The sequence below is a fragment of the Neolamprologus brichardi genome, chromosome 8 (genome assembly GCF_056152115.1).
Source record: "Neolamprologus brichardi isolate AB-2024 chromosome 8, ASM5615211v1, whole genome shotgun sequence".
NCBI classification, from domain to species: Eukaryota; Metazoa; Chordata; class Actinopteri; order Cichliformes; family Cichlidae; genus Neolamprologus; species Neolamprologus brichardi.
In genome coordinates this window covers 22,422,573-22,443,827 of record NC_142111.1, presented here as the reverse complement: position 1 = coordinate 22,443,827, position 21,255 = coordinate 22,422,573, and the positions used below count along the sequence as shown (strand labels likewise).

The 21,255-nt window shown below is 40.4% G+C and overlaps 1 protein-coding gene across 4 annotated transcripts in view; it reads left to right on the top strand.

Moving 5' to 3' along the window:
- thrab (thyroid hormone receptor alpha b) overlaps positions 1–21,255 on the top strand; it is a 258,672-nt gene that overhangs the window by 74,541 nt on the left and 162,876 nt on the right. The window contains exon 1 of one of the 4 annotated variants that reach the window (XM_087844868.1): positions 15,585–15,721. The exons of the other annotated variants lie outside the window; for them this stretch is intronic. The gene's annotated coding sequence lies outside the window, so the exon portion shown is untranslated. Of the gene's footprint in view, positions 1–15,584; positions 15,722–21,255 lie in introns of those variants that run through there. 4 annotated transcript variants of the gene reach the window in all.

Here is a 21,255-nt window from a genome sequence, read left to right as displayed (position 1 = left end):
GAAAAGTGCAAATATATTAGTTTTGACATTTTTGTCCTGATGTTTCTCAAAAATGTATTCACATTATTTATTTCAATTACCAGATCGTTGGTTCGGCTGCAGTTTAATAGCAGGCCATCCTGCTGTAATGTTTTGGGCACACGGTAATGGTTCTAATGGAAAGTGGCAATTCAGACCTCATTAGCAGAGAAGAATGAGGCTAACCCTCCAGTGTGATGTCGTGGCTGGTTTGCGTGTTGCATTCAGAGGCCCGTGACGCTCCACCGCTGATAAGCATGCTGTGTTGGCGAGCACGACAAGAGATTATCACTCTGCTCTGCACCAGTCTTCACACAAACCTCTGGGGGTCCTGCTGTCTTTTAGATACTGCAGCATCTCATCCCTCTAGCACACAAACACACTAGTAGATGTATTACATCAGATGTCAGCCAGCAGCGGGTACCGAGTTCGTGGTTTTCTTTCTTTTTTTGCTTTTTCATAGTGTAGTATGTTTGGGCCCCTCCTTTTTGTCTTCTCTTTGTAGGTTAGGTTTCGTTTTAAAGCGTAGTTGGGTTTTTTTTTCAGTTGTTTCTGTTAAGCAGTGGTTTCAATGCAGATGGTTACCAGAGGCACCCCTGCTTTATCTTTTGTATTTCTCATTCCCATTGAACCGTCGTTGCTCTCTGCTGCCAGCTTTTGCTTCACCACCTTCCAAATCACCGGGGAAAATAATAACTTGTAAAATGGCCTTTATTGGCCAGAAAGAGCTGCAAGAGCGTTTTACACAGCCGCCCTTCTTTCTTATTAACGCCAGTCAGCTTGGCTCTGCCGGGGTACGACTGGGGCCACTCACAACTAGCTTTTCATCAACGGGAATACTTGGCACCAAGGGCTGTGAGGTTTATTTCTGCCAGGGTGAAGCGTAGCACTTTACGAGGTGGAGTTCATCCGACGTTTGCTGGCACTGCTTCCTCTCTCTCTTGTCTCTCTGTGAGAGCCGCCTAAGTTTATGCAGATTTGTTGACATGTTGAACAAGCAGTTCTCGTGATGCTAAAGTGGCTATTTACAAAAAAAAAAGTTATAAAGATTCAAAGATTAATCCAGACAGATTCCCTACATGAGCATCCAGGATTAAATGGGCAATAATGCTGTCATTATCTTCGCCCCTGGGGCAGAAGCTAATCAGCTCATAATCAGAGGTCCTTTGAGAACTCCTTGTGTGATTATAAGTTTGTATGTGAGTACAACAGCGGAGGACGCTGAAAATAAAAGTAATCAAAGATAAGTGTAAGTTTACTCTAATAATACTCTCGATTAAGCTTTTTCCTGCACAGAAATATTTGTGGTAGCTACTAAAGAGGTTTTAGCCAGAGCCTCAAGAACATCATCAGCACTGTAATTATGATCTGCTTTGGGTTAACCCTTTAAAACCGGTGGGAGTGGGCACGCTCTGTTTTGCGTAACTATTTTTAAATCCGGTAGCTCTGCAACCACGTGAGCTAGCACAATAATTTTTTTTGCATATGAAACCGGAGGAGTTGTACTTACATCTTATGTCATCAGATTGTCCTCGGTCACAGTTTCCTTCCACATATAGCTTTGCAAAAACTGCATAAAAAGCGCTTGCAGCAACAAAAACATAATATTCCAGAAACACACTTTGCCGATCCAATCAGCTGTTTGTAACACTTCCTATGTTGGAATAGACGTCAGCGCGAACTTTTGCATGTCCGCCATGACCTGCCCGAAACCGGAAGTGACGTCATTTTTGCGGAAATGTAGTTTTTTTTTTTTTTTTTTTACCATCAGGGCCTCATGAGCCTATACTGGTGTTTTTAAAAGTTATGTTTGACTTTATGACTTTCTGTGTGGTTTCTGGGATGCTTAGGACTCATATTGCACTGCTGGAAATAGTTTATTTTGATGCATATGCTGCTTTTTTGCAAATTTGCACTATAATATTTATTTTCGTTTTTCCTGCAGTGTATAAAAATTGGTGTATTTCAAAAATAAAACTATGAAGACACTCAAAATAAATTTCCTGTTGTGGGAAACTATTTTGTGCAACTTTTTTGTATTTACAGTTTTGAGGGATAAGCCTCTTAAATTTCTCTAACTAGAAATATATGTTAAAAAAGCAAAAACGATTTTCAATTTTTTTGTAGTTTATTGCACTTTTTTGCAATTTATGTAATTACTATGCACTTAATGCATACATATTATTAAAGTCTGGGCTATAATGGTTGTATTGATGTATAGCAACTTGAAATGCTCCCAAAAATGGCGCTACAGCATGTAAAAATATAATATAAGCTCTGGCGGACTTGGTTCTATGGTAGGTCTTAAAGGGTTAAGTAACACAGATTCGTTGCTTTTAGTGTGAGAGGAGCAGCTGGTACCTCAGACCTCAGGCACACAAGCCTGGAGACCAGTTGGCAAACCCCCTGGCAACCTCTGGTCGCTGGGATAAAAATGTGTACTCCGTAGCCGGTTGGTTGGTGAGTGGTTGCAGGCAACCAAAGCAATTGCACAGAGGTTTTCTGTGCAGAGCATGCCTTTCGGTGACAAATTTTACCAAGCGACAGCATGCAAACTTTATCAAGCTGTGACCTGTTACCAGTGTGCTGTGCATCAGTCTCTTACCCCAACTGCTCATTTTAACCCCGGAAAAACCCTGATGATAGCTTTTAAATGCTGTCTTAGATTATTTCTAATGTCCTGGATGTATCCCTGTACTAAGGATGTGCCAGTTGTCAGTTTCTTAATAAATACTAATTTTCAAAATGTTGATTTACTGACAGGCAGCATCAAAACTGATGTTTTTTGTTTTTTAAATATAAATATTTATTTTTACTTTGATTTCTGTTTTTGCCATTGAACCAGAGAAAGCTTCCTTAGGAAAAAAAAAAAAGTCCTTTGGCTCTTCGTCACACTATTCTTGCATGATTCGCTGGTGCATAATTGATATGACACAACAAATTAGTCACAGGCATCAGTCAATGTCTTTATTTACCATCAGGCAAACAGCAGCCGCACCATCGTGGCCAATATCAATATTAGGCCAGTGTATCGGTTAATCCCTAAACTGTGCATATGACACGTGTAAAATATCAGAAAATGGTTCAAAATAACTGTCAGAAATGAAACATTGCACCTTTGAAAAAGCTGTTGTGTAAAAAGAATAAAGATCACAATCACAGCTAAATACCTCGCAGCATATGGGAGCAGAGCGCAGCTGACAGGGCTGCAAAGCAGCGGAGCCAAACAAACAAATTCTGCTTCCACTGGGAAATTTTCCACTCTTCAACATATTATCTGCTGGAGTAATGAATAACTCTGAGCAAAGAGATGCTTATAACAAAAGTCCACAATTACAATTTTGGCTCAGACCCAAGCCTTGATATGGATACTCTGTCCTGCCAGCATTTACTGTACATCACTCAGCATTTCATTAGCGCAGAAAAGAAAAAGCCATGAGTACAGGACAGTTTGACCTCCTTTATCCTATCAGTGTGTGTTTAACGTGTTTGCCTTGCTGCTGCTGCTGCGCTGTATTGTTGAATAGAACTTAACCGGGATTACTTCTTTTGGGAAACCAGGATTTAATTCCTCTATGAAGCCAGTGCAGCTCGAATTCCGCTAAAACCCCCCTGATTTAGGAGCTGAATGAATGGTCAGCCGTAGAAGCAGGAGTTTTATTGCTCCCTTTTTTTCCTAATCTGTCACGCTTGAGGAAATTTAGATGGACTCGTTCCAGCACCTGATGGTTTGGCAAGATCTGAAACGCCGCCTCTTAATCTTTGTAATTTTATTTATTTATTTTGATTTGGAAGTGAGGATAAGGCCATTACTTATTCCGTGCAGTGCTGCAAAGTAGCTAAACTTACAGTTGGCCTTTGGGAGAATAGCATGCAGCACTTTAGATGGTGTGGAAATAGAAGTGTAGTAATGAGGCCGTGCTTTGCTTGTTCTACAGCACCAGCCTTGCTCGTCGGGTGCTCGTACAGTCTCTACTAAAGTACCCATTTCAGTGTGACCACTAGCCATCTTCTAGATGTTTTCCACTGATTTTATTTTAGTGGGATATTACTCAACAAATAAGAGTGTAAATTGTGCTTGCACAGAGGATGTTACAATTGCATTTTCAGTGCTTACATTTGCAGCTGTACTGCAGCACTTGCAGAAATAGAATAGAATACCCTTAGCTGTCATTGTATGGGTATAAGGCGAAATTTGGAAGTGGAAGCTATAAACAATCATCATTAATGTCTGCAAATTTGAATATTAATTTAACAATGCTGAAAGTTTAACTGTTTAGTTCTATGCACACATCCTCCTTGCACGCTGCTTTAAAGTTGAAGGTTGGTTGACCCAACCCTTTCAAGCTCTAGTTAGTTAACCCTTTTAAATATATTTCTGTCATATATAATTCAGTGGTACCTATACCATATCTGCCACTAGCAGCCACTTCAAGGTTGAGATGACTTGCCCACTTTGTGCTGCTAATAGTTATGTCGCTGACTTTTATTGTCACTTCTTGGTATCTGGCCACCACATCGCTGCTAATGAGTTGCTGTGGTCCCTAAATACTTCCACTTTAATGCAATGATACCACTAGTGCTGCCACAAACGATTATTTTGATAGTCGACTAGTCAGATCATCATCCATTGGACGTAAAACGTACAGCTTATTGCACCAGCAGCATCTGCTCTTATATAACTATCATTAGCTTACAGCTTTAAGTGTTTAAGGTATGTGCTAACTAAAAATAAAGACAAGATGATAGTTTATTAAATTTAAATTTTAATGAAATTTGCAGATTGTTTCGGTGAAGTTTAATAAACTCCTTGCTATCTAAAATATAACAGGACACCGGAGTATACTCTCGAGCATCTCACACTTCTGATAATCAGCTGTCTGCTTGACGTTTTATTCAGCTGTGTAAAAACTATAACTTTAATCTCAGCCAAACCGATTTACTCAGGAACAAATAAAACACTAAAAAAAGCCAAACAATGACATTTTTAAGTTATCTAAGTGACTTATATATGTTTAACCTGAGTAGCGAAAGATGGCGGTGGGTTTGAAAACGATTTGCCGGGAGTCCGGTGTTCTCACGGCTCTAGTTAGCCTAGCCCCCGGCTAGCTATCGAGCTAGTGGGTAACAGACGTCTCCGAAAACGTCGGAGCGCTTTTGAAAATATGTGGTGTCTTGATAAACTGAGCAGATATTTGAGGTTTACACAGCTACATTCTTGCCTGAAAATATGTTAAACGTTTATTTTGTGACCCAGAAAGAATAATAAGAGTAATATTAAAACTAAGTAGCTGCCACCATTGATGGAAACTGAGCTGGGCCGCGCTATGAATTCTGGGACAGCTTCTTCTTCTTCAGGGTTTAACGGCAGCTGGCATCCTTGTACATGCAGTGCTGCCATCTTCTGTTTCAGTCCGTTATTACACTCTTAAATCCTCAAAAGCATCAACTATTAAATCAGTCGTCAACGATTTTGATAGTCGACGTAATCGTGACTATTCGACTAATCGTGGCAGCCCTAGATACCACTGGTAGTTGATCAAGAAATATCTAGGAGGGACAAAAATTCACCAAATCACGTGTTGCAATAGTGACATCCTATTACGGTGCCATACTCTCATTCGGTGAACTCTATAGAATGAAGTAAGGCAGACTTTATGGCTGGGTGCTTAAAGATGAAGAAACTTTGTGGCCCATGGCACAAGCACCACTTTGTACCACTAATCCACCTACTACTGCTAGTTACTGTTAACTAAAAGTCCAATCAGTTGTTGAAATTGTTATTTCAATTATTCTGAATGAACCACTGACTCTGGTATCCCTGGTTGGGGATCAGTGTTGTGCAAACACTTCGAAGTAACATCTGCTAAGTATTTGTGAGATATTATTAGGTGTTTAAAAAAAGGTTTAGGACTCTGCTTTTAAGACTTATCGAGATTTGAATCAGCTTAGTTATGGCAGGTTGCTCTCGTTTCACTACTTTTTTAAAGCAACTGCTTCTTAAGCCAGAGAGTGACCTCTAGTTTGGCCATATGTGGGGTTTTCACAGTAGCAGTCCCAACTCCTGTCTGACTGATGCAAATATGAATGTGCATGCAAGATATTCCCCCGGGCTAAGGAACTAGACGTTGGTTTATGTTATGACTGTCTGTGAGGTTAAAAGATCACTTCAGAGTTTAGTTGAGCTCCTTTGAAGTGTGACCGACAGTTAGCCACACTAGGCTCTCTGTTATTGCGTGCCGTGCACTTTTCTGTTTGAGGAAACTTTTTTTTTCTGACATCACATTTCCAAACATTTCTGAAGACGTCATTTGTCCCCCCTCCTCCCGTCACGGCGAAGGCACCGCGTTTGACAGAAAGTGAAGCCGGCCACCGGCTGAGCGAGGTCAGCTCGAGCCCGAGTGTTTCTGCGAACATCGGTTTGTCAGCTGTGATCGAATGATGATTGTGGTCTGTCATTAAACACAGCTGCAGGTAGGCTCACTGTGGCTTGTGGAGAGGCTTACTGTTAACAGGAAATGTCAATCACCTTTACAGAAATTTGTTGATGGGTGCTATATCGGAAGCGGGGTTATTAGTCATCTCCTGTTGATTAATATCTCTCCTGCACGTTGGCACATTAGCACAGTTGTTTTTCACACTTGCGTTTTCTGCTTTTTCAAGCAACAATAATAATAATGAGGGAGGATTATTGTAATTAGCTTGCACATTTTAAGAATGTGTTTCAAAACATTTGCATTTGTTATAAATACATATTTATATGAAGGTAATGGTTGTGAAAACAGTGTGAGATCTGCCACTCGGTCCTGAAGGCTTAAAGTATTTTTCAGATGAGCACTTTAGAGGCTTGCTTCATGCTCGGAATATTTCTAAAACAAGGCGATGTGACCTTTGTGACCTTTTTGTTGTTTTTTTTTCATCCAAAGCAACCCTACAGGCTTCATTTGCTGATGCTCGCTGTCTGTATGGATTTAACCTTTTAAAGCTGTTATAGAAAACTCACGCTGTGCAGCCAAGCTGAGCAAAAAACGCCACATGCCGACTTTGATGCTCTTCTTTGTAACGCGGGATTGTAAACTCGATATCTGAAGGTAACGTTTTACAGATAACCAATGAATAAAGCTAATGACGGCATTTTAATCAGCAAAGAAAATCTAGTAATTAGTTACGGGCCTATCTTTCCTGTCAGACACTGTGAAATGAGATGATTTTTAGAGCATGTAATTAAAATAAGAATATAATTAATTTGTTTTTATATCAGGAATCAGGTTTGCCCATCAGTCTGTTTTGAATGAGTCAAAGGTGTAAACTGAAATGCTCAAAGGGAAATTTGTTCTACTCCACCTGTGAAAATTGCAAATAATAAAGTGAAAGATAGAAGAGCCAATCTTGTGCTTCCAGTCTTCCTTCAAAACTAAAAATTAATCCAGCGTATAGGAATGGTTGTTTCAGTCTTTCGGCCGATTAGGAGTATCCTGTAATTAAAAATGGAAAACTTCTTCAAGAATTACAGAAATTTGGAAGCAGTTTAAGTTTTGAAAAACCCATCGAGGTCCCTCAGTCTACGCACAGCCTTGCTAGCTTTGCTCAGTTGGAATTTGTGATTAATCCAGGGATCCGTGCAGCATTTTAACTAAATCTATGCTTCAGTTTTTTTTAAATACCTCCAAGGATGCTTTAATCCACTAAAATATAGATGACAAAAGAGCCCAGCTGATACTGGCTTTCTGGGGTGGATGTCATTACTCACTGATTGCTGCAGTGGTGTTTTTGCTGACAGCTCTCTCTCTCTGCTGTGCTTCACTGGGTGTGCGAACAGTGAGACTCGAGAAAGTCACAGAGAGCAGTGGCAGATAGTGTGAATGAAACTCACTCCTCTCACCCCTTTCTGAGCCTGGTTCTGCTGGAGGGAGCTTCCTGTTAAAAGGGAGTTTTTCCTTCCCACTGTCATCTAAGTGCTTGGTCATAAGGCGTCTGATTGTTGGGGTTTCCCTGTATCATTGTAGGTTCTTTATCTTACAGCATTGGGCGCCTTGAGGCGATCATTTTACCTGTTTTCAAAGCCAGCCTTTGTTTGTTTGTTAGTTTTTTTAAAACATTTTTTTTAGATGTGTGCTTCTTCTGAGCTTATTGTGCACAAAACATTTGTGTATGTTGTACAGTCTGGTCAGCCATGATGCTATTCTGCTACAGGTGCTGCAGAAAGTGAAGGACTGTAAACAGTGGAGTCTGAATGTTGCCGAATAAATAATTTCACAAAATCATTTGCATTTTGGTCAACGTATACGTCTATATCGGTATATGTATAGCAGTGGTCTGTCTCTGCATGACAGGATTCGCACGAGAGTCAAGGAGTGCTTTTCATCTCTACCTGTTAATTTTGCTAGCCAAGCAGGCATGGAGAGCTACACACTGGGAGGTCCAGAGTGCAAAGTTAATGCCAAGCACCCTGAGGCAGTGCATGTGCATGTGTGTATGCGTTTGTACAAGAACCAAGAGACTTTTGGATCTGGCAGCCTCGTACATTCCTCATCTGAATTGTTTCAACTGCAGCCAATCAACAAACGCTGGCACGTAGCAGAGATCGGTGTAGTCCAAGTTCATTCAGTTTCTCACTTGTACTGAAAGTAACAGAATTTATGTGTGGGCATGTAGTGAGAGCCGTGTTATATGTTAATGCGTGTTGGTTGGTGCTAATAGTATGCGTGGGAATATGTGCGTGCTTGTGTAATTCTGATTCTTAGAGCACTGTGTTTCTGCACCGTCTCCATGTGTTTGATGCCGACGACAGGCTCATGTTTCCCTCAACATAACTGGCCTTGCTAGAAGGAAACTTAATAGGCAAAGTGTGAGGCAACCACTCTGTGATTAGTTTGCACTACCGCTTTGAAGTAGCCTTAGCCTGGCAGCGCTGGACACAGAAATTCTGGCAAGCTGCACGCAAGCATTGCACACTTGCACAGCCTCTCAGACAAACGACACGCATGCGTGTACGCGCATGCTTTCAAACCAGCATGTAAAACCCGCACATGCATGTTCACAAACATGCAGACAGATGTTCTTAGTTACGACGTCGTCAGCTTCGAATTTTATAAATCACTGCCCTTTAATGAACACGTGTTCACATTCATTTGCCTTTACTACTGACGCTGGCCCTTTTTTATGTCTCATTTTTTTTTATTATGGGTTAGCGATCCACCTCATTGATCAGTTTGTGTTTTAAACATCTGCATTTCATAATCGGCGCGTCGCTAGTTTGCACAGATTTGCGTATATGCACAAAGGTGCATCCATTTCATTTTTCCGCTGGCCGACCAGCTGCCTGTTTGCACAGCTCTGTCCAAACTGTCTCCAGTGAGCGGCTAGTTCTGTGCCCAACAACAACTGTTCGGCTTTGTTTATTGCAAGATGACACTGGATGGCAAAAGCAGCTGCCAATAGCCCTGCATGACAGAAACAGCTTCTTGTATTGCTGCAACAAACAAACTGACAAAAAAATGTCAGTTTGTTTGTTTAGGATTACTTTGACATGGGTACCACTGCAAAATTCTCAAGCTGTTTTCTCAAACTTAGAAGAGAAGACGGTGAATACTGTCCAGTCCTGAGCATGCATAAAACACATAAAACGCACCAGAGAAACACCAACAAGAGCAAACTGAAAGTACACTTGTAGTAGGGCTGCTCAATTAATCGAGTTTTAATCACGATTACGATCTTTTTTTTTTTTTTTTTTTTTTTTTTTCATCATTTATTTAGACAATTGAACAACAAACATACATAGTAATGTAGAATATAGAAAGGGTATGAAAAATTCCACAGCTTGCAGTGTCTTGAACAAGTTACGTATACAAGTACGTAAACAAAAAGGTATACTTTAGAAGAAAACAGATAAACAAAATAACTGAAAAAAAGAAAAAGGGAAGTGCTCAAGGTATAAATAAACAACACGTAAGTCAAGTGAAATTATACATTTGACACAGCTCTAGTGTTTTACATGCTTTGGAGTTAGTACTGTTCTTAAGATTCTCCAGATAAATGGAAAACAAGGCTTTAAAGGCAAATATGTTTGGACGCTGTTGAGAAAATTTTGTACAATGTATGTGGAATTTGGCAAAAATAATCAGAAGATTAATAATATATTTTTTCCCTGGATTTATTTTATCGGTATGTGAGAGTCCAAATAGAATATGTTGAAACTTCAGTTTATATGAGGAATCAATTTTGGTGTTTATAAAATTATTTAGATCAATCCAAAATACATGTGTATAAGTGCATTCCCAAAATAAATGACATATTGTTTCCTCTGCATTGCTGCAAAAAGTACAAAGAGTATCAATATTTTTTTTAAATTTAACCAGATATGTCTTTACCGGATATCACGATTACGATCTGGGCTTTCAACGATCATTAAAAATGACTGAGCCGATTATTAGCCCCTCCCTCGTGCTTTACTCTCGCGCTGCTCCGTGTGGCAAATCGAGCGCACCTCTCTGCATTTCGAACACGTGTCACAACAATTAAGAGCAGCGGTCCCCAACCTTTTTTGAGCCATGGACCGGTTTATGCCCGACAATATTTTCATGGACCGGCCTGTCGCGGATAAATACAACAAAATAAAACTAGTACCGGTACCGAAAAAAAAGAAAATTTATTCATAACACACGTGAAAAGACCAAGGAAAACCGAGTAAACGATAAAAACGATAACAAAAATAACGCTGAAAACCGATAAAAACCCCTGAAAACTATACATTTCACACCTGAGCCTCAACTCTCGCGGCCCGGTACCAAACAACTCACGGACCGGTACCGCTCCGAGGCCCGGGGGTTGGGGACAGCTGATTAAGAGGACCCGCGGGAAGCTCGGAAAGCTAAGCAGAAGTTATTTGGAGAGGAGAGTGACTGCTGTTGGTTGAAAAGAGGTAAAAAAAACTTCAGTGGTGTGGAAACATTATGGGTTCGCGGAGTCAGACGTGGATCAAGTAGACACAGTGTGTAAACTTTGCAACAGTGTCGTAGCTGCACCACAGAGCAACACTGCAAAGTTCACTAAACATAGATGTTTACATTTTCCATTTATTTTTTATATTGCAAACATTTGCACTGTTATCAGTATTTGCACATTATTTTATATTATTTTTTGAAGTCATTATTCAATACATTGTTATTGTTAAATAAATATCGTCAAATAATCGAGATCTCAATTTCAGTGAAAATAATCGTGATTATCATTTTTGCCATAATCGAGCAGCCCTGACTTGTAGCCCCATGCAGCACATGGATTTTAAGTAAAGCTGTTTTCACGACTAAACTGATGATTGAAACAACGGACGAGGTGTGAAAGTGAACTGTGAAAATAATCAAACGAGTCCACGGATGATTTATAGATTTGTTTTTAGGGTGGTCCAGGGTGACTGAAGAAGGTGACAAGCCGGCAGGCCCCTGAGAAGAAGCTCCGATTGCTGCTTGTGTTCTCTCACTCGTGTCCCTGACCCTTGTCCAGGTTGGACAGGCTCCAGCTGGTCCTCGGAGCGAGAGCGAGCGAGCTCTCCGTGCTTTCACATCTGTAGCCCTGTTTTTGTGCCAAGGCAGGCAGCGCTAACCCCTCTGACCTTCCATTCGGGTTTGTGTGTGAGAGGGAGCGAGAACTATAAACAGATGACATTACAGCGAGGAACTGGCATAAAGGGAGAAATGGTGCCAAGATCGTGTGTTTGTATTATGAGTTTGTTTATTCTCTCCGTGCTCATATCAGGTGTCACGTCAAAATACATTGTTAACAGTCTATTGCTTCCCCTTGTTATTGCTTGTGTGCGCGTGTGTGTATGAGTGTGTCAGACCTTATCTGACACGAGGGATTAGCAGACTGAAGCCAGCCTCTGGTGTTCTTCACCCTCCCTGCCTGCAGAGATCCATCTGATTCTTGTTGCATTGCTGTTTTGGGTTTATTACCAAAAACGACACGATTGTCAGGTATTCCTTTTGAAGCAGTCAGCATCTGGGACATGATATCCCCCACTGTATCAGCACGGTGAACTATAAACTTGAATTTTATTATGGAATTAAGGACAAAGTCAAAGGGAGCCAAATTTGGCGTGTAGGGCGGCCAACATTTACGTGCATCCAGCTGCCTTTGTGCTATAATTACACTGTCGAGCGTTCTCCTTCAGATGCTGAAGAACGTCGGCATCTGAATGAAAGTCTTGCTGTTGCAGTCTGACCCTGGGGGGGTGGATTTAAGCTGCACCACCCTGTTAATGTCAAAGAAAATGTTGTGTATTTTTTTAGTCTCGTGCCCGTGATAGCCTTTTTCAGTCCTTTAGACTGCAGCCTCTTCTACTGCAAACTTTGCATCCTGTTTTCATCACCGGTGATGATCCTCAAGGCAGGTTTGCTGTCAGAGAGCCCTGCAGAGAAGGTTATTAGACAGGATACTGACTACCAAAGTTACTGCTAGCACCTGTTGTGTGGTTGTGCATTTCTCCTTCTCACCAGGCGTTTTTACAATGATTTGCAAGCGTCGTTTTAAATGTGCAGTTTTTAAATAGCAGCCAAATTCCTAAACAAAAACATCAGGCTACGCACTTTTATTTTATTTAGCCTCTTTCGTCATTAGCGGAAGAATCTGTTTTGCTTGCACAGGATTCAGATTAACTTCACGTAAACAAGGGGTTCACAGGAAATGATGCAGCATGCAGCCCATCCTTTGTTAGTGTTTGCGATCTTATCTTGATCATGACAGTCTCACTCTGCTCTTACCGTCTATCAGACTTCAGCCACAAACAATGGCGGGTTAATGAAATGTAGTAACTGTAACCTCTGATAAATGTTTTCTCGAAAAACTCAAATACAGAAACCACTAAATAACGTGTAATATGCATTAAAACAACTGGTGGGAGGGCACCATTGTGTTTTATTACTGCCATACTGTATGTTCATCGTTTTGGCCTAATGTGAGTCGATTGTATGCTTCAGAAATGCAATAAATATGTATTTTGTTTTTGCATCCAACTGTTGTGCCAACAGATTTTATTATTAGAAATGAGCACCAGTGTATTTCCAGCGAGTGAATAATTGATTATTGAACCGTTTCTTTGGGAACAAAGGCCTCTCGCCATGCATACTGATGAGCTCATACAGTACATGTGCCTGCCGTGCATAGGGTGCACACATCCCCATAAAAGGCCACTCAAAGGATATAAAACTGTCAGCAGTTGAGCACGGTCTGGTGCTATACTCGAGATCACGTATACGTGTTTGTCTGTGCAGGCTTTGGTCCTGCGGCACACTGCTGCTTCAGTAAATCAGAGTCCCAGAGCTTCTTTACTCTAGATTAGAGAAAGGAAGGAAATTAGAGAGAAAGAGAGAGCGAAAGCTGAAAATGGGTCAGACATCTAAGAGCCAGGCATTTCTTTTTCTAAGATGGGTGTCAAGACTTTATCCAATTGCTTCTCTTTCCTCCTTTAGCTTACTTTGTCTTTCTGTCTCGCATGCTTCCCTCCCCAACTCTCCCACTATTCCTGCCAAAGAAAAGTGCAAAGGGAGGAGTTTGTTATTATGCCTGGCATGGCTGCAGAGGACTGCCTTTAATTTGGACGCAACCCAGCTGATCAATCTCCTCATTGGCTCTGTTACAGCGCTGTGCGCTTGTGAGTGAGAGTGCGTGTTCAAGCCCATACGTAACAGCTAAGCTTTTAAACTATGCAAACCAACAGAGTGTTCCAAAAGTAAAGCACACTGGATTAATTCCATGTGGAATTGACTTAACTCTGTAGACAGAGCCGCGGAGGAACAATGAATCGGATTAGAGCTGGAATGAGCGTTAGCGGAATAAATATTGTAACAAAGTCAAAATAAAGGACCATCAGATGCATGTGTGGAGTTCTATAGATGCTGATGTCAGACCGGGTCAACGGGTTTGGAAAGAGGGGCTCTTGAATGCACACACACACACACACAGATGGAGGCATGCATTCACTCTAATTTACATTTAAGTAACCCTGCGTGATTTGCATACTGTGCAAACATATGGACGTGATTCAGCGGGTGGTTTGGCAACGAGGGAGAGCCTGCAACATTTCCTTTTCAGGCTTTTCTCTGGCATTGACAGCATTTAGCCGACTTCTTTTAGGAAGCATTAGTTATAAATGCACGACAGCAGCTTTCCAAAACAGCAGCCTGGGTCCCCTCAGAATTAATTTTAACAGGATATCCCCGAAAGGAAACAATAACGTTTATTCATATGCGTGAGGTAAGGAGCACAGGGTCAGTTATTTTCTCTTTATTCTAGTTAATTATTTTGCCAATAAAATGCAATAAAATGTTTGCATTTTTTTAAAAAAAAAACAACCTGAAAATAACTGTTTGTTAAAACAGCAAAAAGTGACGTTCTCCAATAGCCGCTTATCAGTACCAGCACCTCACAATGAGGCCTGCTCCCACAGGAAACAACACGGATAATGTTGTAATTCCAAAGCACTTACGTGACGTCACAATCGTGGAGCAAAAAAGCCAAACAACATGCTCAGTTTGGCCACAATATACAGGTTATACTGTTTATAGACTGTACTTTGTGTTACCTTCACTGCTGTTTGCTTGCTTTCTTCATACTCAGCATACAGCAGTGTGCAGCACTTCATGCATTTGCATTAAATGTCTTTATTATAGCTGCTACCAGCTTGTAGGCAAAGCGGCCTCCATATTGTGCATTTACATTGACATGCAATGTGTGAGTGTGGTTGATTTTGATTGGCTATTTACTGTTTCCATGGTTTTCAGATGTTACAAATTGATCATTGGGAACAGTAGTCTTCCCGTCAGTGCGCCATCCTGTTCTATTTTCATGTGGAAGAACTTGATGCATTTTAAAATGTCAAGCTTTGGATAAATGGCTCAGTACTAAAGCTGAGATTTGTCTAAAAGGATTAACAGTCCTCACAGAAGCTGTCATCTTCTTTTATTATTGTGAAGATAAGCATCACAGTGTGCTTGCAAAATATTGGTTTGCAGGACCGGCATACTGATTTTTTTTATTTTATTTTAAACTCGAAGATTGAAAAGCTCACGACGAGAAAACGGAACAATACTTAAACCTGAAACAGCTTTGCAAGAAAACGTAACAGCCTGTTAGTAAATATCCTTTCATGCGGTCTTAGAATGATTTCAGAGCAAACAAACACACTCGTACTCGCTCCCTTTTCCATCACCTGCTTTTCTGATGGACTTCTGATTGAAGAGCAGAAAGTAATGGCATTTTATTTTTCAGTCAGGACGAGTGAATCGAGTTTTCTTGATGTTGTGTGACACATGTTTTTAAAATACGAGCTATTTTGCTTTTCTTCTGGAAAATAAAATAAAATAAAAATTCTAACAATAATCAGGGTGAGAGCTTCCTAGTTGTTACTGTATATATCACTGGGTTTATTCAAGGTTTTAAAGATTCTTTGTCATTATTCAGTCACATAATGAAATTCTGTGAGGTAGTTATCATCTTTAAACAGCTGATATTGAACACACAGACAGAAACCCATTAAATAAATAAACACAATAGGGAAACATAAACAGTAGGTATCATTGTAGTTACATGTTGTAAAGTGCATGTCCCTGTCTTTTTAGGAATGAGGTGTGAGCTCTGGGGAAGAAGATGTTTTTTTGGTCCTCGACTGTCTTCGAGAAGGCAGAGGGACAAACAGCTTATTACCTGGGTGGGTGGAGCCATCATCTGGACACAGCCAGCATACATTGTCATAGAACTGGGAAAGGAATTCCTACAATCCCCATTACTGTTCTGAGTACTTACCTTTGCATACACTCATTGGGAACTTCGTTAGTGACATCTGTTCATCTCCTTGTTGACACAAATATCTTATGAACCAGTCACTTGGCAGCAACTCAACGCATTCAGGCATGTAGACATGGTCAAGATGACCTGCTGAATCTTAAACAGAAGTTCTTAGAATTGGGAGTAAACATTAACTATGTGACTTTGAATGTTGCATGGTTGCCAGATGGACTGGTCTTAGTATTTCTGAAACTGCTGATTTACTGCAGTTTCAGAAGAGAAAATATGCAGTAAATTGAAGTTTTCTGGATGAAACTGCCTTGTTGATATCAGCGGTTAGTGGAAAATAATCAGACAGCTTCATGCTGACAGGCAACAGCAGCTCAAATATGCTCTCCTGCAACCGAAGCGAACCGAGCATCCTGAATACCCGACATGTTGTCCACACCAGGTGCTACTTCTAACAGCTAAGAGTAAGAGACTGAGGCTACAGGAGATATTATGCTGAAAATATTATATCATTATGTGACTCAAGGTGCACCTAATAAAGTGGCTAAGTGTAGACAGAAATACCACCAAATCTCGTACATGTGCAGATTCAACAAATACATCCTAGCATAGTAGAGGTGGGAATCACCATACATCCCACGATACGATATTATCACAATACTTAACGCACGATACGATATTATTGCAATTTTTTAAGATATTTTGCGATATTCAGATTCTGTACATAAAGGTAAACTTTATCAATATTTATTTTATCTAATATCAAAGTCTCACACTCAGTCTTTCTCTCATTTCAGTTTTATTGTTGACAAACTGAATGGTTTGTATTACAGTCTAGTCCAACTGAACTGAACGCAACCATCTGGTACAATTATAGCTATTCTGAACTATGCAGTTTATGAAAACTATGCAGCCCCTTCAGCAACTGAAGAATTTGAAAGTAAATTAAAACAAAATATAATTTTACATTAAATAAAAAAGTTTTAAACTTAATTAAAATAAAACATGTCTTAAATTAAAATAAGTAAACTGTCATGTTTATTGCTGCCAAAAAAAAGTTAAACACATTTGGACAGTGAAGGAATGTCAGGATTCTTGCTCAGAAAAAGGATCAACATGCTCTGAAGTCAGAGCATGTTCCATTCCACAAAAACCTTTTTTGTAACAAAATATCGATTTCTGCTGTCCCTGTATCGATACATAATTAGCAAACAAAATATCACGATACTATTCAATTCAATTCAATTCAATTTTATTTATATAGCGCCAAATCACAACAAAAGTCGCCTCAAGGCGCTTCATAGATACAGAGAAAAACCCAACAATCATATGACCCCCTATGAGCAAGCACTTTGGCGACAGTGGGAAGGAAAAACTCCCTTTTAACAGGAAGAAACCTCCTGCAGAACCAGGCTCAGGGAGGGGCGGGGCCATCTGCTGCGACCGGTTGGGGTGAGAGAAGGAAGACAGGATAAAAGACATGCTGTGGAAGAGAGACAGAGGTTAATAACAGATATGAGTCAATACAGAGAGGTCTATTAATACATAGTGAGCGAGAAAGGTGACTGGAAAGGAAAAACTCAATGCATCATGGGAATCCCCCGGCAGCCTACATCTATTGCAGCATAACTAAGGGAGGATTCAGGGTCACCTGGTCCAGCCCTAACTATATGCTTTAGCAAAAAGGAAAGTTTTAAGCCTAATCTTAAAAGTAGAGATAGTGTCTGTCTCCCGAATCCAAACTGGAAGCTGGTTCCACAGAAGAGGGGCCTGAAAACTGAAGGCTCTCCCTCCCATTCTACTTTTAAATACTCTAGGAACAACAAGTAGGCCTGCAGTGTGAGAGCGAAGTGCTCTAATAGGGTGATATGGTACTACAAGGTCATTAAGATAAGATGGGGCCTACTACACAGTATCGATTTTTTCCCCCACCCCTATAGCATAGTATCACTGGGTTTATTCATCCTAAAAGCATCAGTTGTAGTCACTGCTAAAATATGGAAACTCTGCCCCAAATCCAGTTATATCTGCTATATCATCTTCCAAACAAGCGTCTGGGATGAAGGGGGCTTGTGTTGTATTCATTATGTGGTGAGACTCAAGAAAAAAGGGAAAAAAGCTTCAAGGAACAGCTCAGCTGATATTATTTAATGCTTTTAAAACTGCCGCATACATAATCTGTTGTGAACATCTGCTGAACCTTTAAATCAGGCGTTGACCTCTTGGTGTGGCTGTGTGTTGCTGTGCACTAAAGCATGTCACAAGAATGAAGCTCATGTGAAGACATGTTATGCTGTTGAGGAAACAAGTCAGTCTCTCTCAGGCTGACAAGTTAGAAAAAGAGCATTTTTACTCCTCTTTGTATCACCTGTTCTTTTTGCACGTCACGATTGGAGGCAGGGATATTAATGAGAAGCTCATATACTGCCATTTGTAATCTCTGCTACCTGCTTATGTTTTATTTGCTCAGATAAATTACTCAAGTAATGATGTTCGGCTCGGGTGATATTTTTATGCCCGTGTTTAAACACCACAGCAATAGTAGTGCAATAAAGGTGCAACTGCTAAAGCCGGTTGTTGGCTATCAAAAATAGATGAATCGATGCTGATAAAGAAATGAGCTGTCTAATGCTCAGTGCAATAAAGCCTTCCTAGTATGCGTTACTCCATGTAAGTCCTTTGTTTTGTTTAGCACTTAGGCGTTATCCAATGAGCTTCAAGCTCTGTGGATTTTCTTTCCGAATAGCATCTTCTTTTTGTGTTCCAACTCTTTTAGAATAAAGCACCGGGTTTTCATATATAGCAACAAAAATCTGGAGAGGTGCTGTCTCCTTACATGTAGCAAGAGAACTTGTAAGGTAATGAGACTCACAGAGTGAGATCTTGGTTGGATGAGCCTACAAGTGCGTGAATAAAATTTACATTTTGATTTACATCAAGCTATAGCTTAACAGGGTGCTGGTGTAGCTCACCTGGTTCAGCAGTTGACTATATGGTAAAGGGTACAGTGTGTGTGCCCCCTACCCTCTCCCTGATTTCCAGTCTACACTCTAATAAAAACTCTAAAAATAGCTGTTAATTCTCTGATATGTTTAACATGTTGATCCTGAACGCAGCTCATTGCTTTAAGTCAGTTTTGGAGTCTGATTGGTCCTTTATGATTTTTGGTGAGCTCAGCACGGTGCATTATGGAAAATGTCGCATGGGAAGTAAGACGCTGCCGATGAGTTTGCTGCAATGACTGCTAGCGTTGTTAATAAAGCTTGGTACGTCTGGACCCTTCTTGCATACCAGCACTAGTATACGGCACAAAATAAAGTATCATTAACTACAAACACCAACTTATTTCTGTCTCTTTTAAATAGATTTTATAATGTATGTTTGCTGTCAGGTTTACCTCTTCTCTCTGCCACCTGTGAGGATGCATATTTATCCCTCCCCAAGTCCTAAGAGCTGGCTTAGCATATGGATTAACTGAACAATCAAATGCATGGCTGCCAAACTCGATTACTCTTCATCAAATGAAGAGTATTGGTTGCAGAAACGTACATTTCTTCAACTTAGAGCTAATTTATCGAAGAGATCCGGTGTGAAGTTGTGCGTGATTGGATGATGGTACAATAAACATCTTTTTTTTTTTTCGTTTGATCAGTCCATGAGTGGAATGACTTTCAAAATAAAGTAGTAAGGCTTGGCCTCTCTGGTTCATTCTGTTAAAAATTAAAGGGCTTTTAATAGACCTCCCTACTTTACAAGCATTAGGTAGCACTAACAAACTGCTTCTGAAATTAGTTCGCTGAGATTAGGTATGGTGAGGTCTTGTGTAAGTTTTTAGGTCCATTATTTTATTGGCTACCACTGGAAGGAGACGCTAATGCTGTTCCCAAGCCCTGATAGATTGGGGGTGGGTTGCGTCACAAACCTGGACAATAACGAAAACACCCAGATCCATCTGCTGTAGCGACTCTTTGGGGAAAAAAGTGTAGCCAAAAGTACCCTTTAAGTTATTAGCTGTCACCGTGTTCCCAGCATAAAATGAAAATGAGAATAATCAATCCACGTAGCCTCTGCATATCTTTATATTTTAATTTGTGAAGCAGCAACAACTGTGAGACAACATCTAACACCCAAAGGCCACCATTTCTGTTTCTCATTCCCGTTGGTTGTGCCGCCAACAAGCTGTCTTTTAATGAATAACTTCATCATTATCTTTTCAGTGCAAGATATGATTTCATGTGTGCTGCCTGTCAGGTCAAGAGGAAAAGTGTCAGCGGTGATGTGCGTCTGCGACTGAATGTCATCAGATAATGATACAAGCTATGGAAATGTATCTAGTATGCCCAACAGAAGATTATGATGTAAAGATACCAAGTGTGTTCAGTTGTGTGTGGATGTCTCAGTCAGAGCTTTGAACGTATTTCTTTACCTGTCACATTGTTAACTATGCTCGGGAGGCATCTGTTTTCCGGACTTTGTTATTCTCTTGACATATAAGCATGTGAACGTATTTGTGTGTACGTAACAGCGTCCTTAAAAAGGATCCTGATGTTTTGCACTGTTGACATTAGCTGTATTCAGATTATTGTTATTATTTTTACTTATTTTTAACTTTTTGCTGTGATCAATGATGATTCTGAGGCCTCATTTACCTTGGAAGTCAAAGGAGAATCGCAGTGGGCAAGGCAACGACGAACTCATTGGATAAGGTCTTCAAACCTAAGGACATTTCTTTGCTGATGAAAACATTGATCTACACTTTTTTTTTTTCTCCATGGGGACCTATAGTTGGGGAAAGTTTTCCTGGGGGAAACAGGACGGTCGACAAATTGTACGTGGTGCTGTCGAAGGATTTTATTAATACCATAGACAGCCACCAGAAGGACCAACAAATCAATCTTGGAAGAAATCAAGCCATCAACGTCACTGGAAAGACAAATGATAAAGATACGACACGCCAACTTTGAACTTGTCATCAGAACACAATAGTCATTAAAAAAGGACATCGTTAATGGAAGAACAGTAGGAAAAAGGCAATGCGTTGGTTGGGCGCCATTAAAACAATGACAAGACTTCAAACTCCCACAGGATCAATGTTGCTGTACAATCCACCAGATTTAGCTTTCTGAGGTGAATCTCTGCAGAGCCTATAACATATCCTGCCTCCTTGTAAAAAGAGGATGACTGATATTTTCTGGCTGGAAATCAAACAAGAGGAACTGACAGTACCGGACAGCTCATTGACAATAGTAGCGGGCTGTGTCGACCCTACATGTAGTTGTGCATAAATCCCCAGGAAGGCCCAACCTTTTGCCTTCTTGTAGGAGTTGTGAAACTTGCCATGTCATTGGCATATTTTCTGACTACATTCTGGTTGAACTATGGTCTTCAATCTCAGAAACTCACATGCATTCATCTTAGCCTGTAGCCCCGCTCATGTGATGCTGTAAA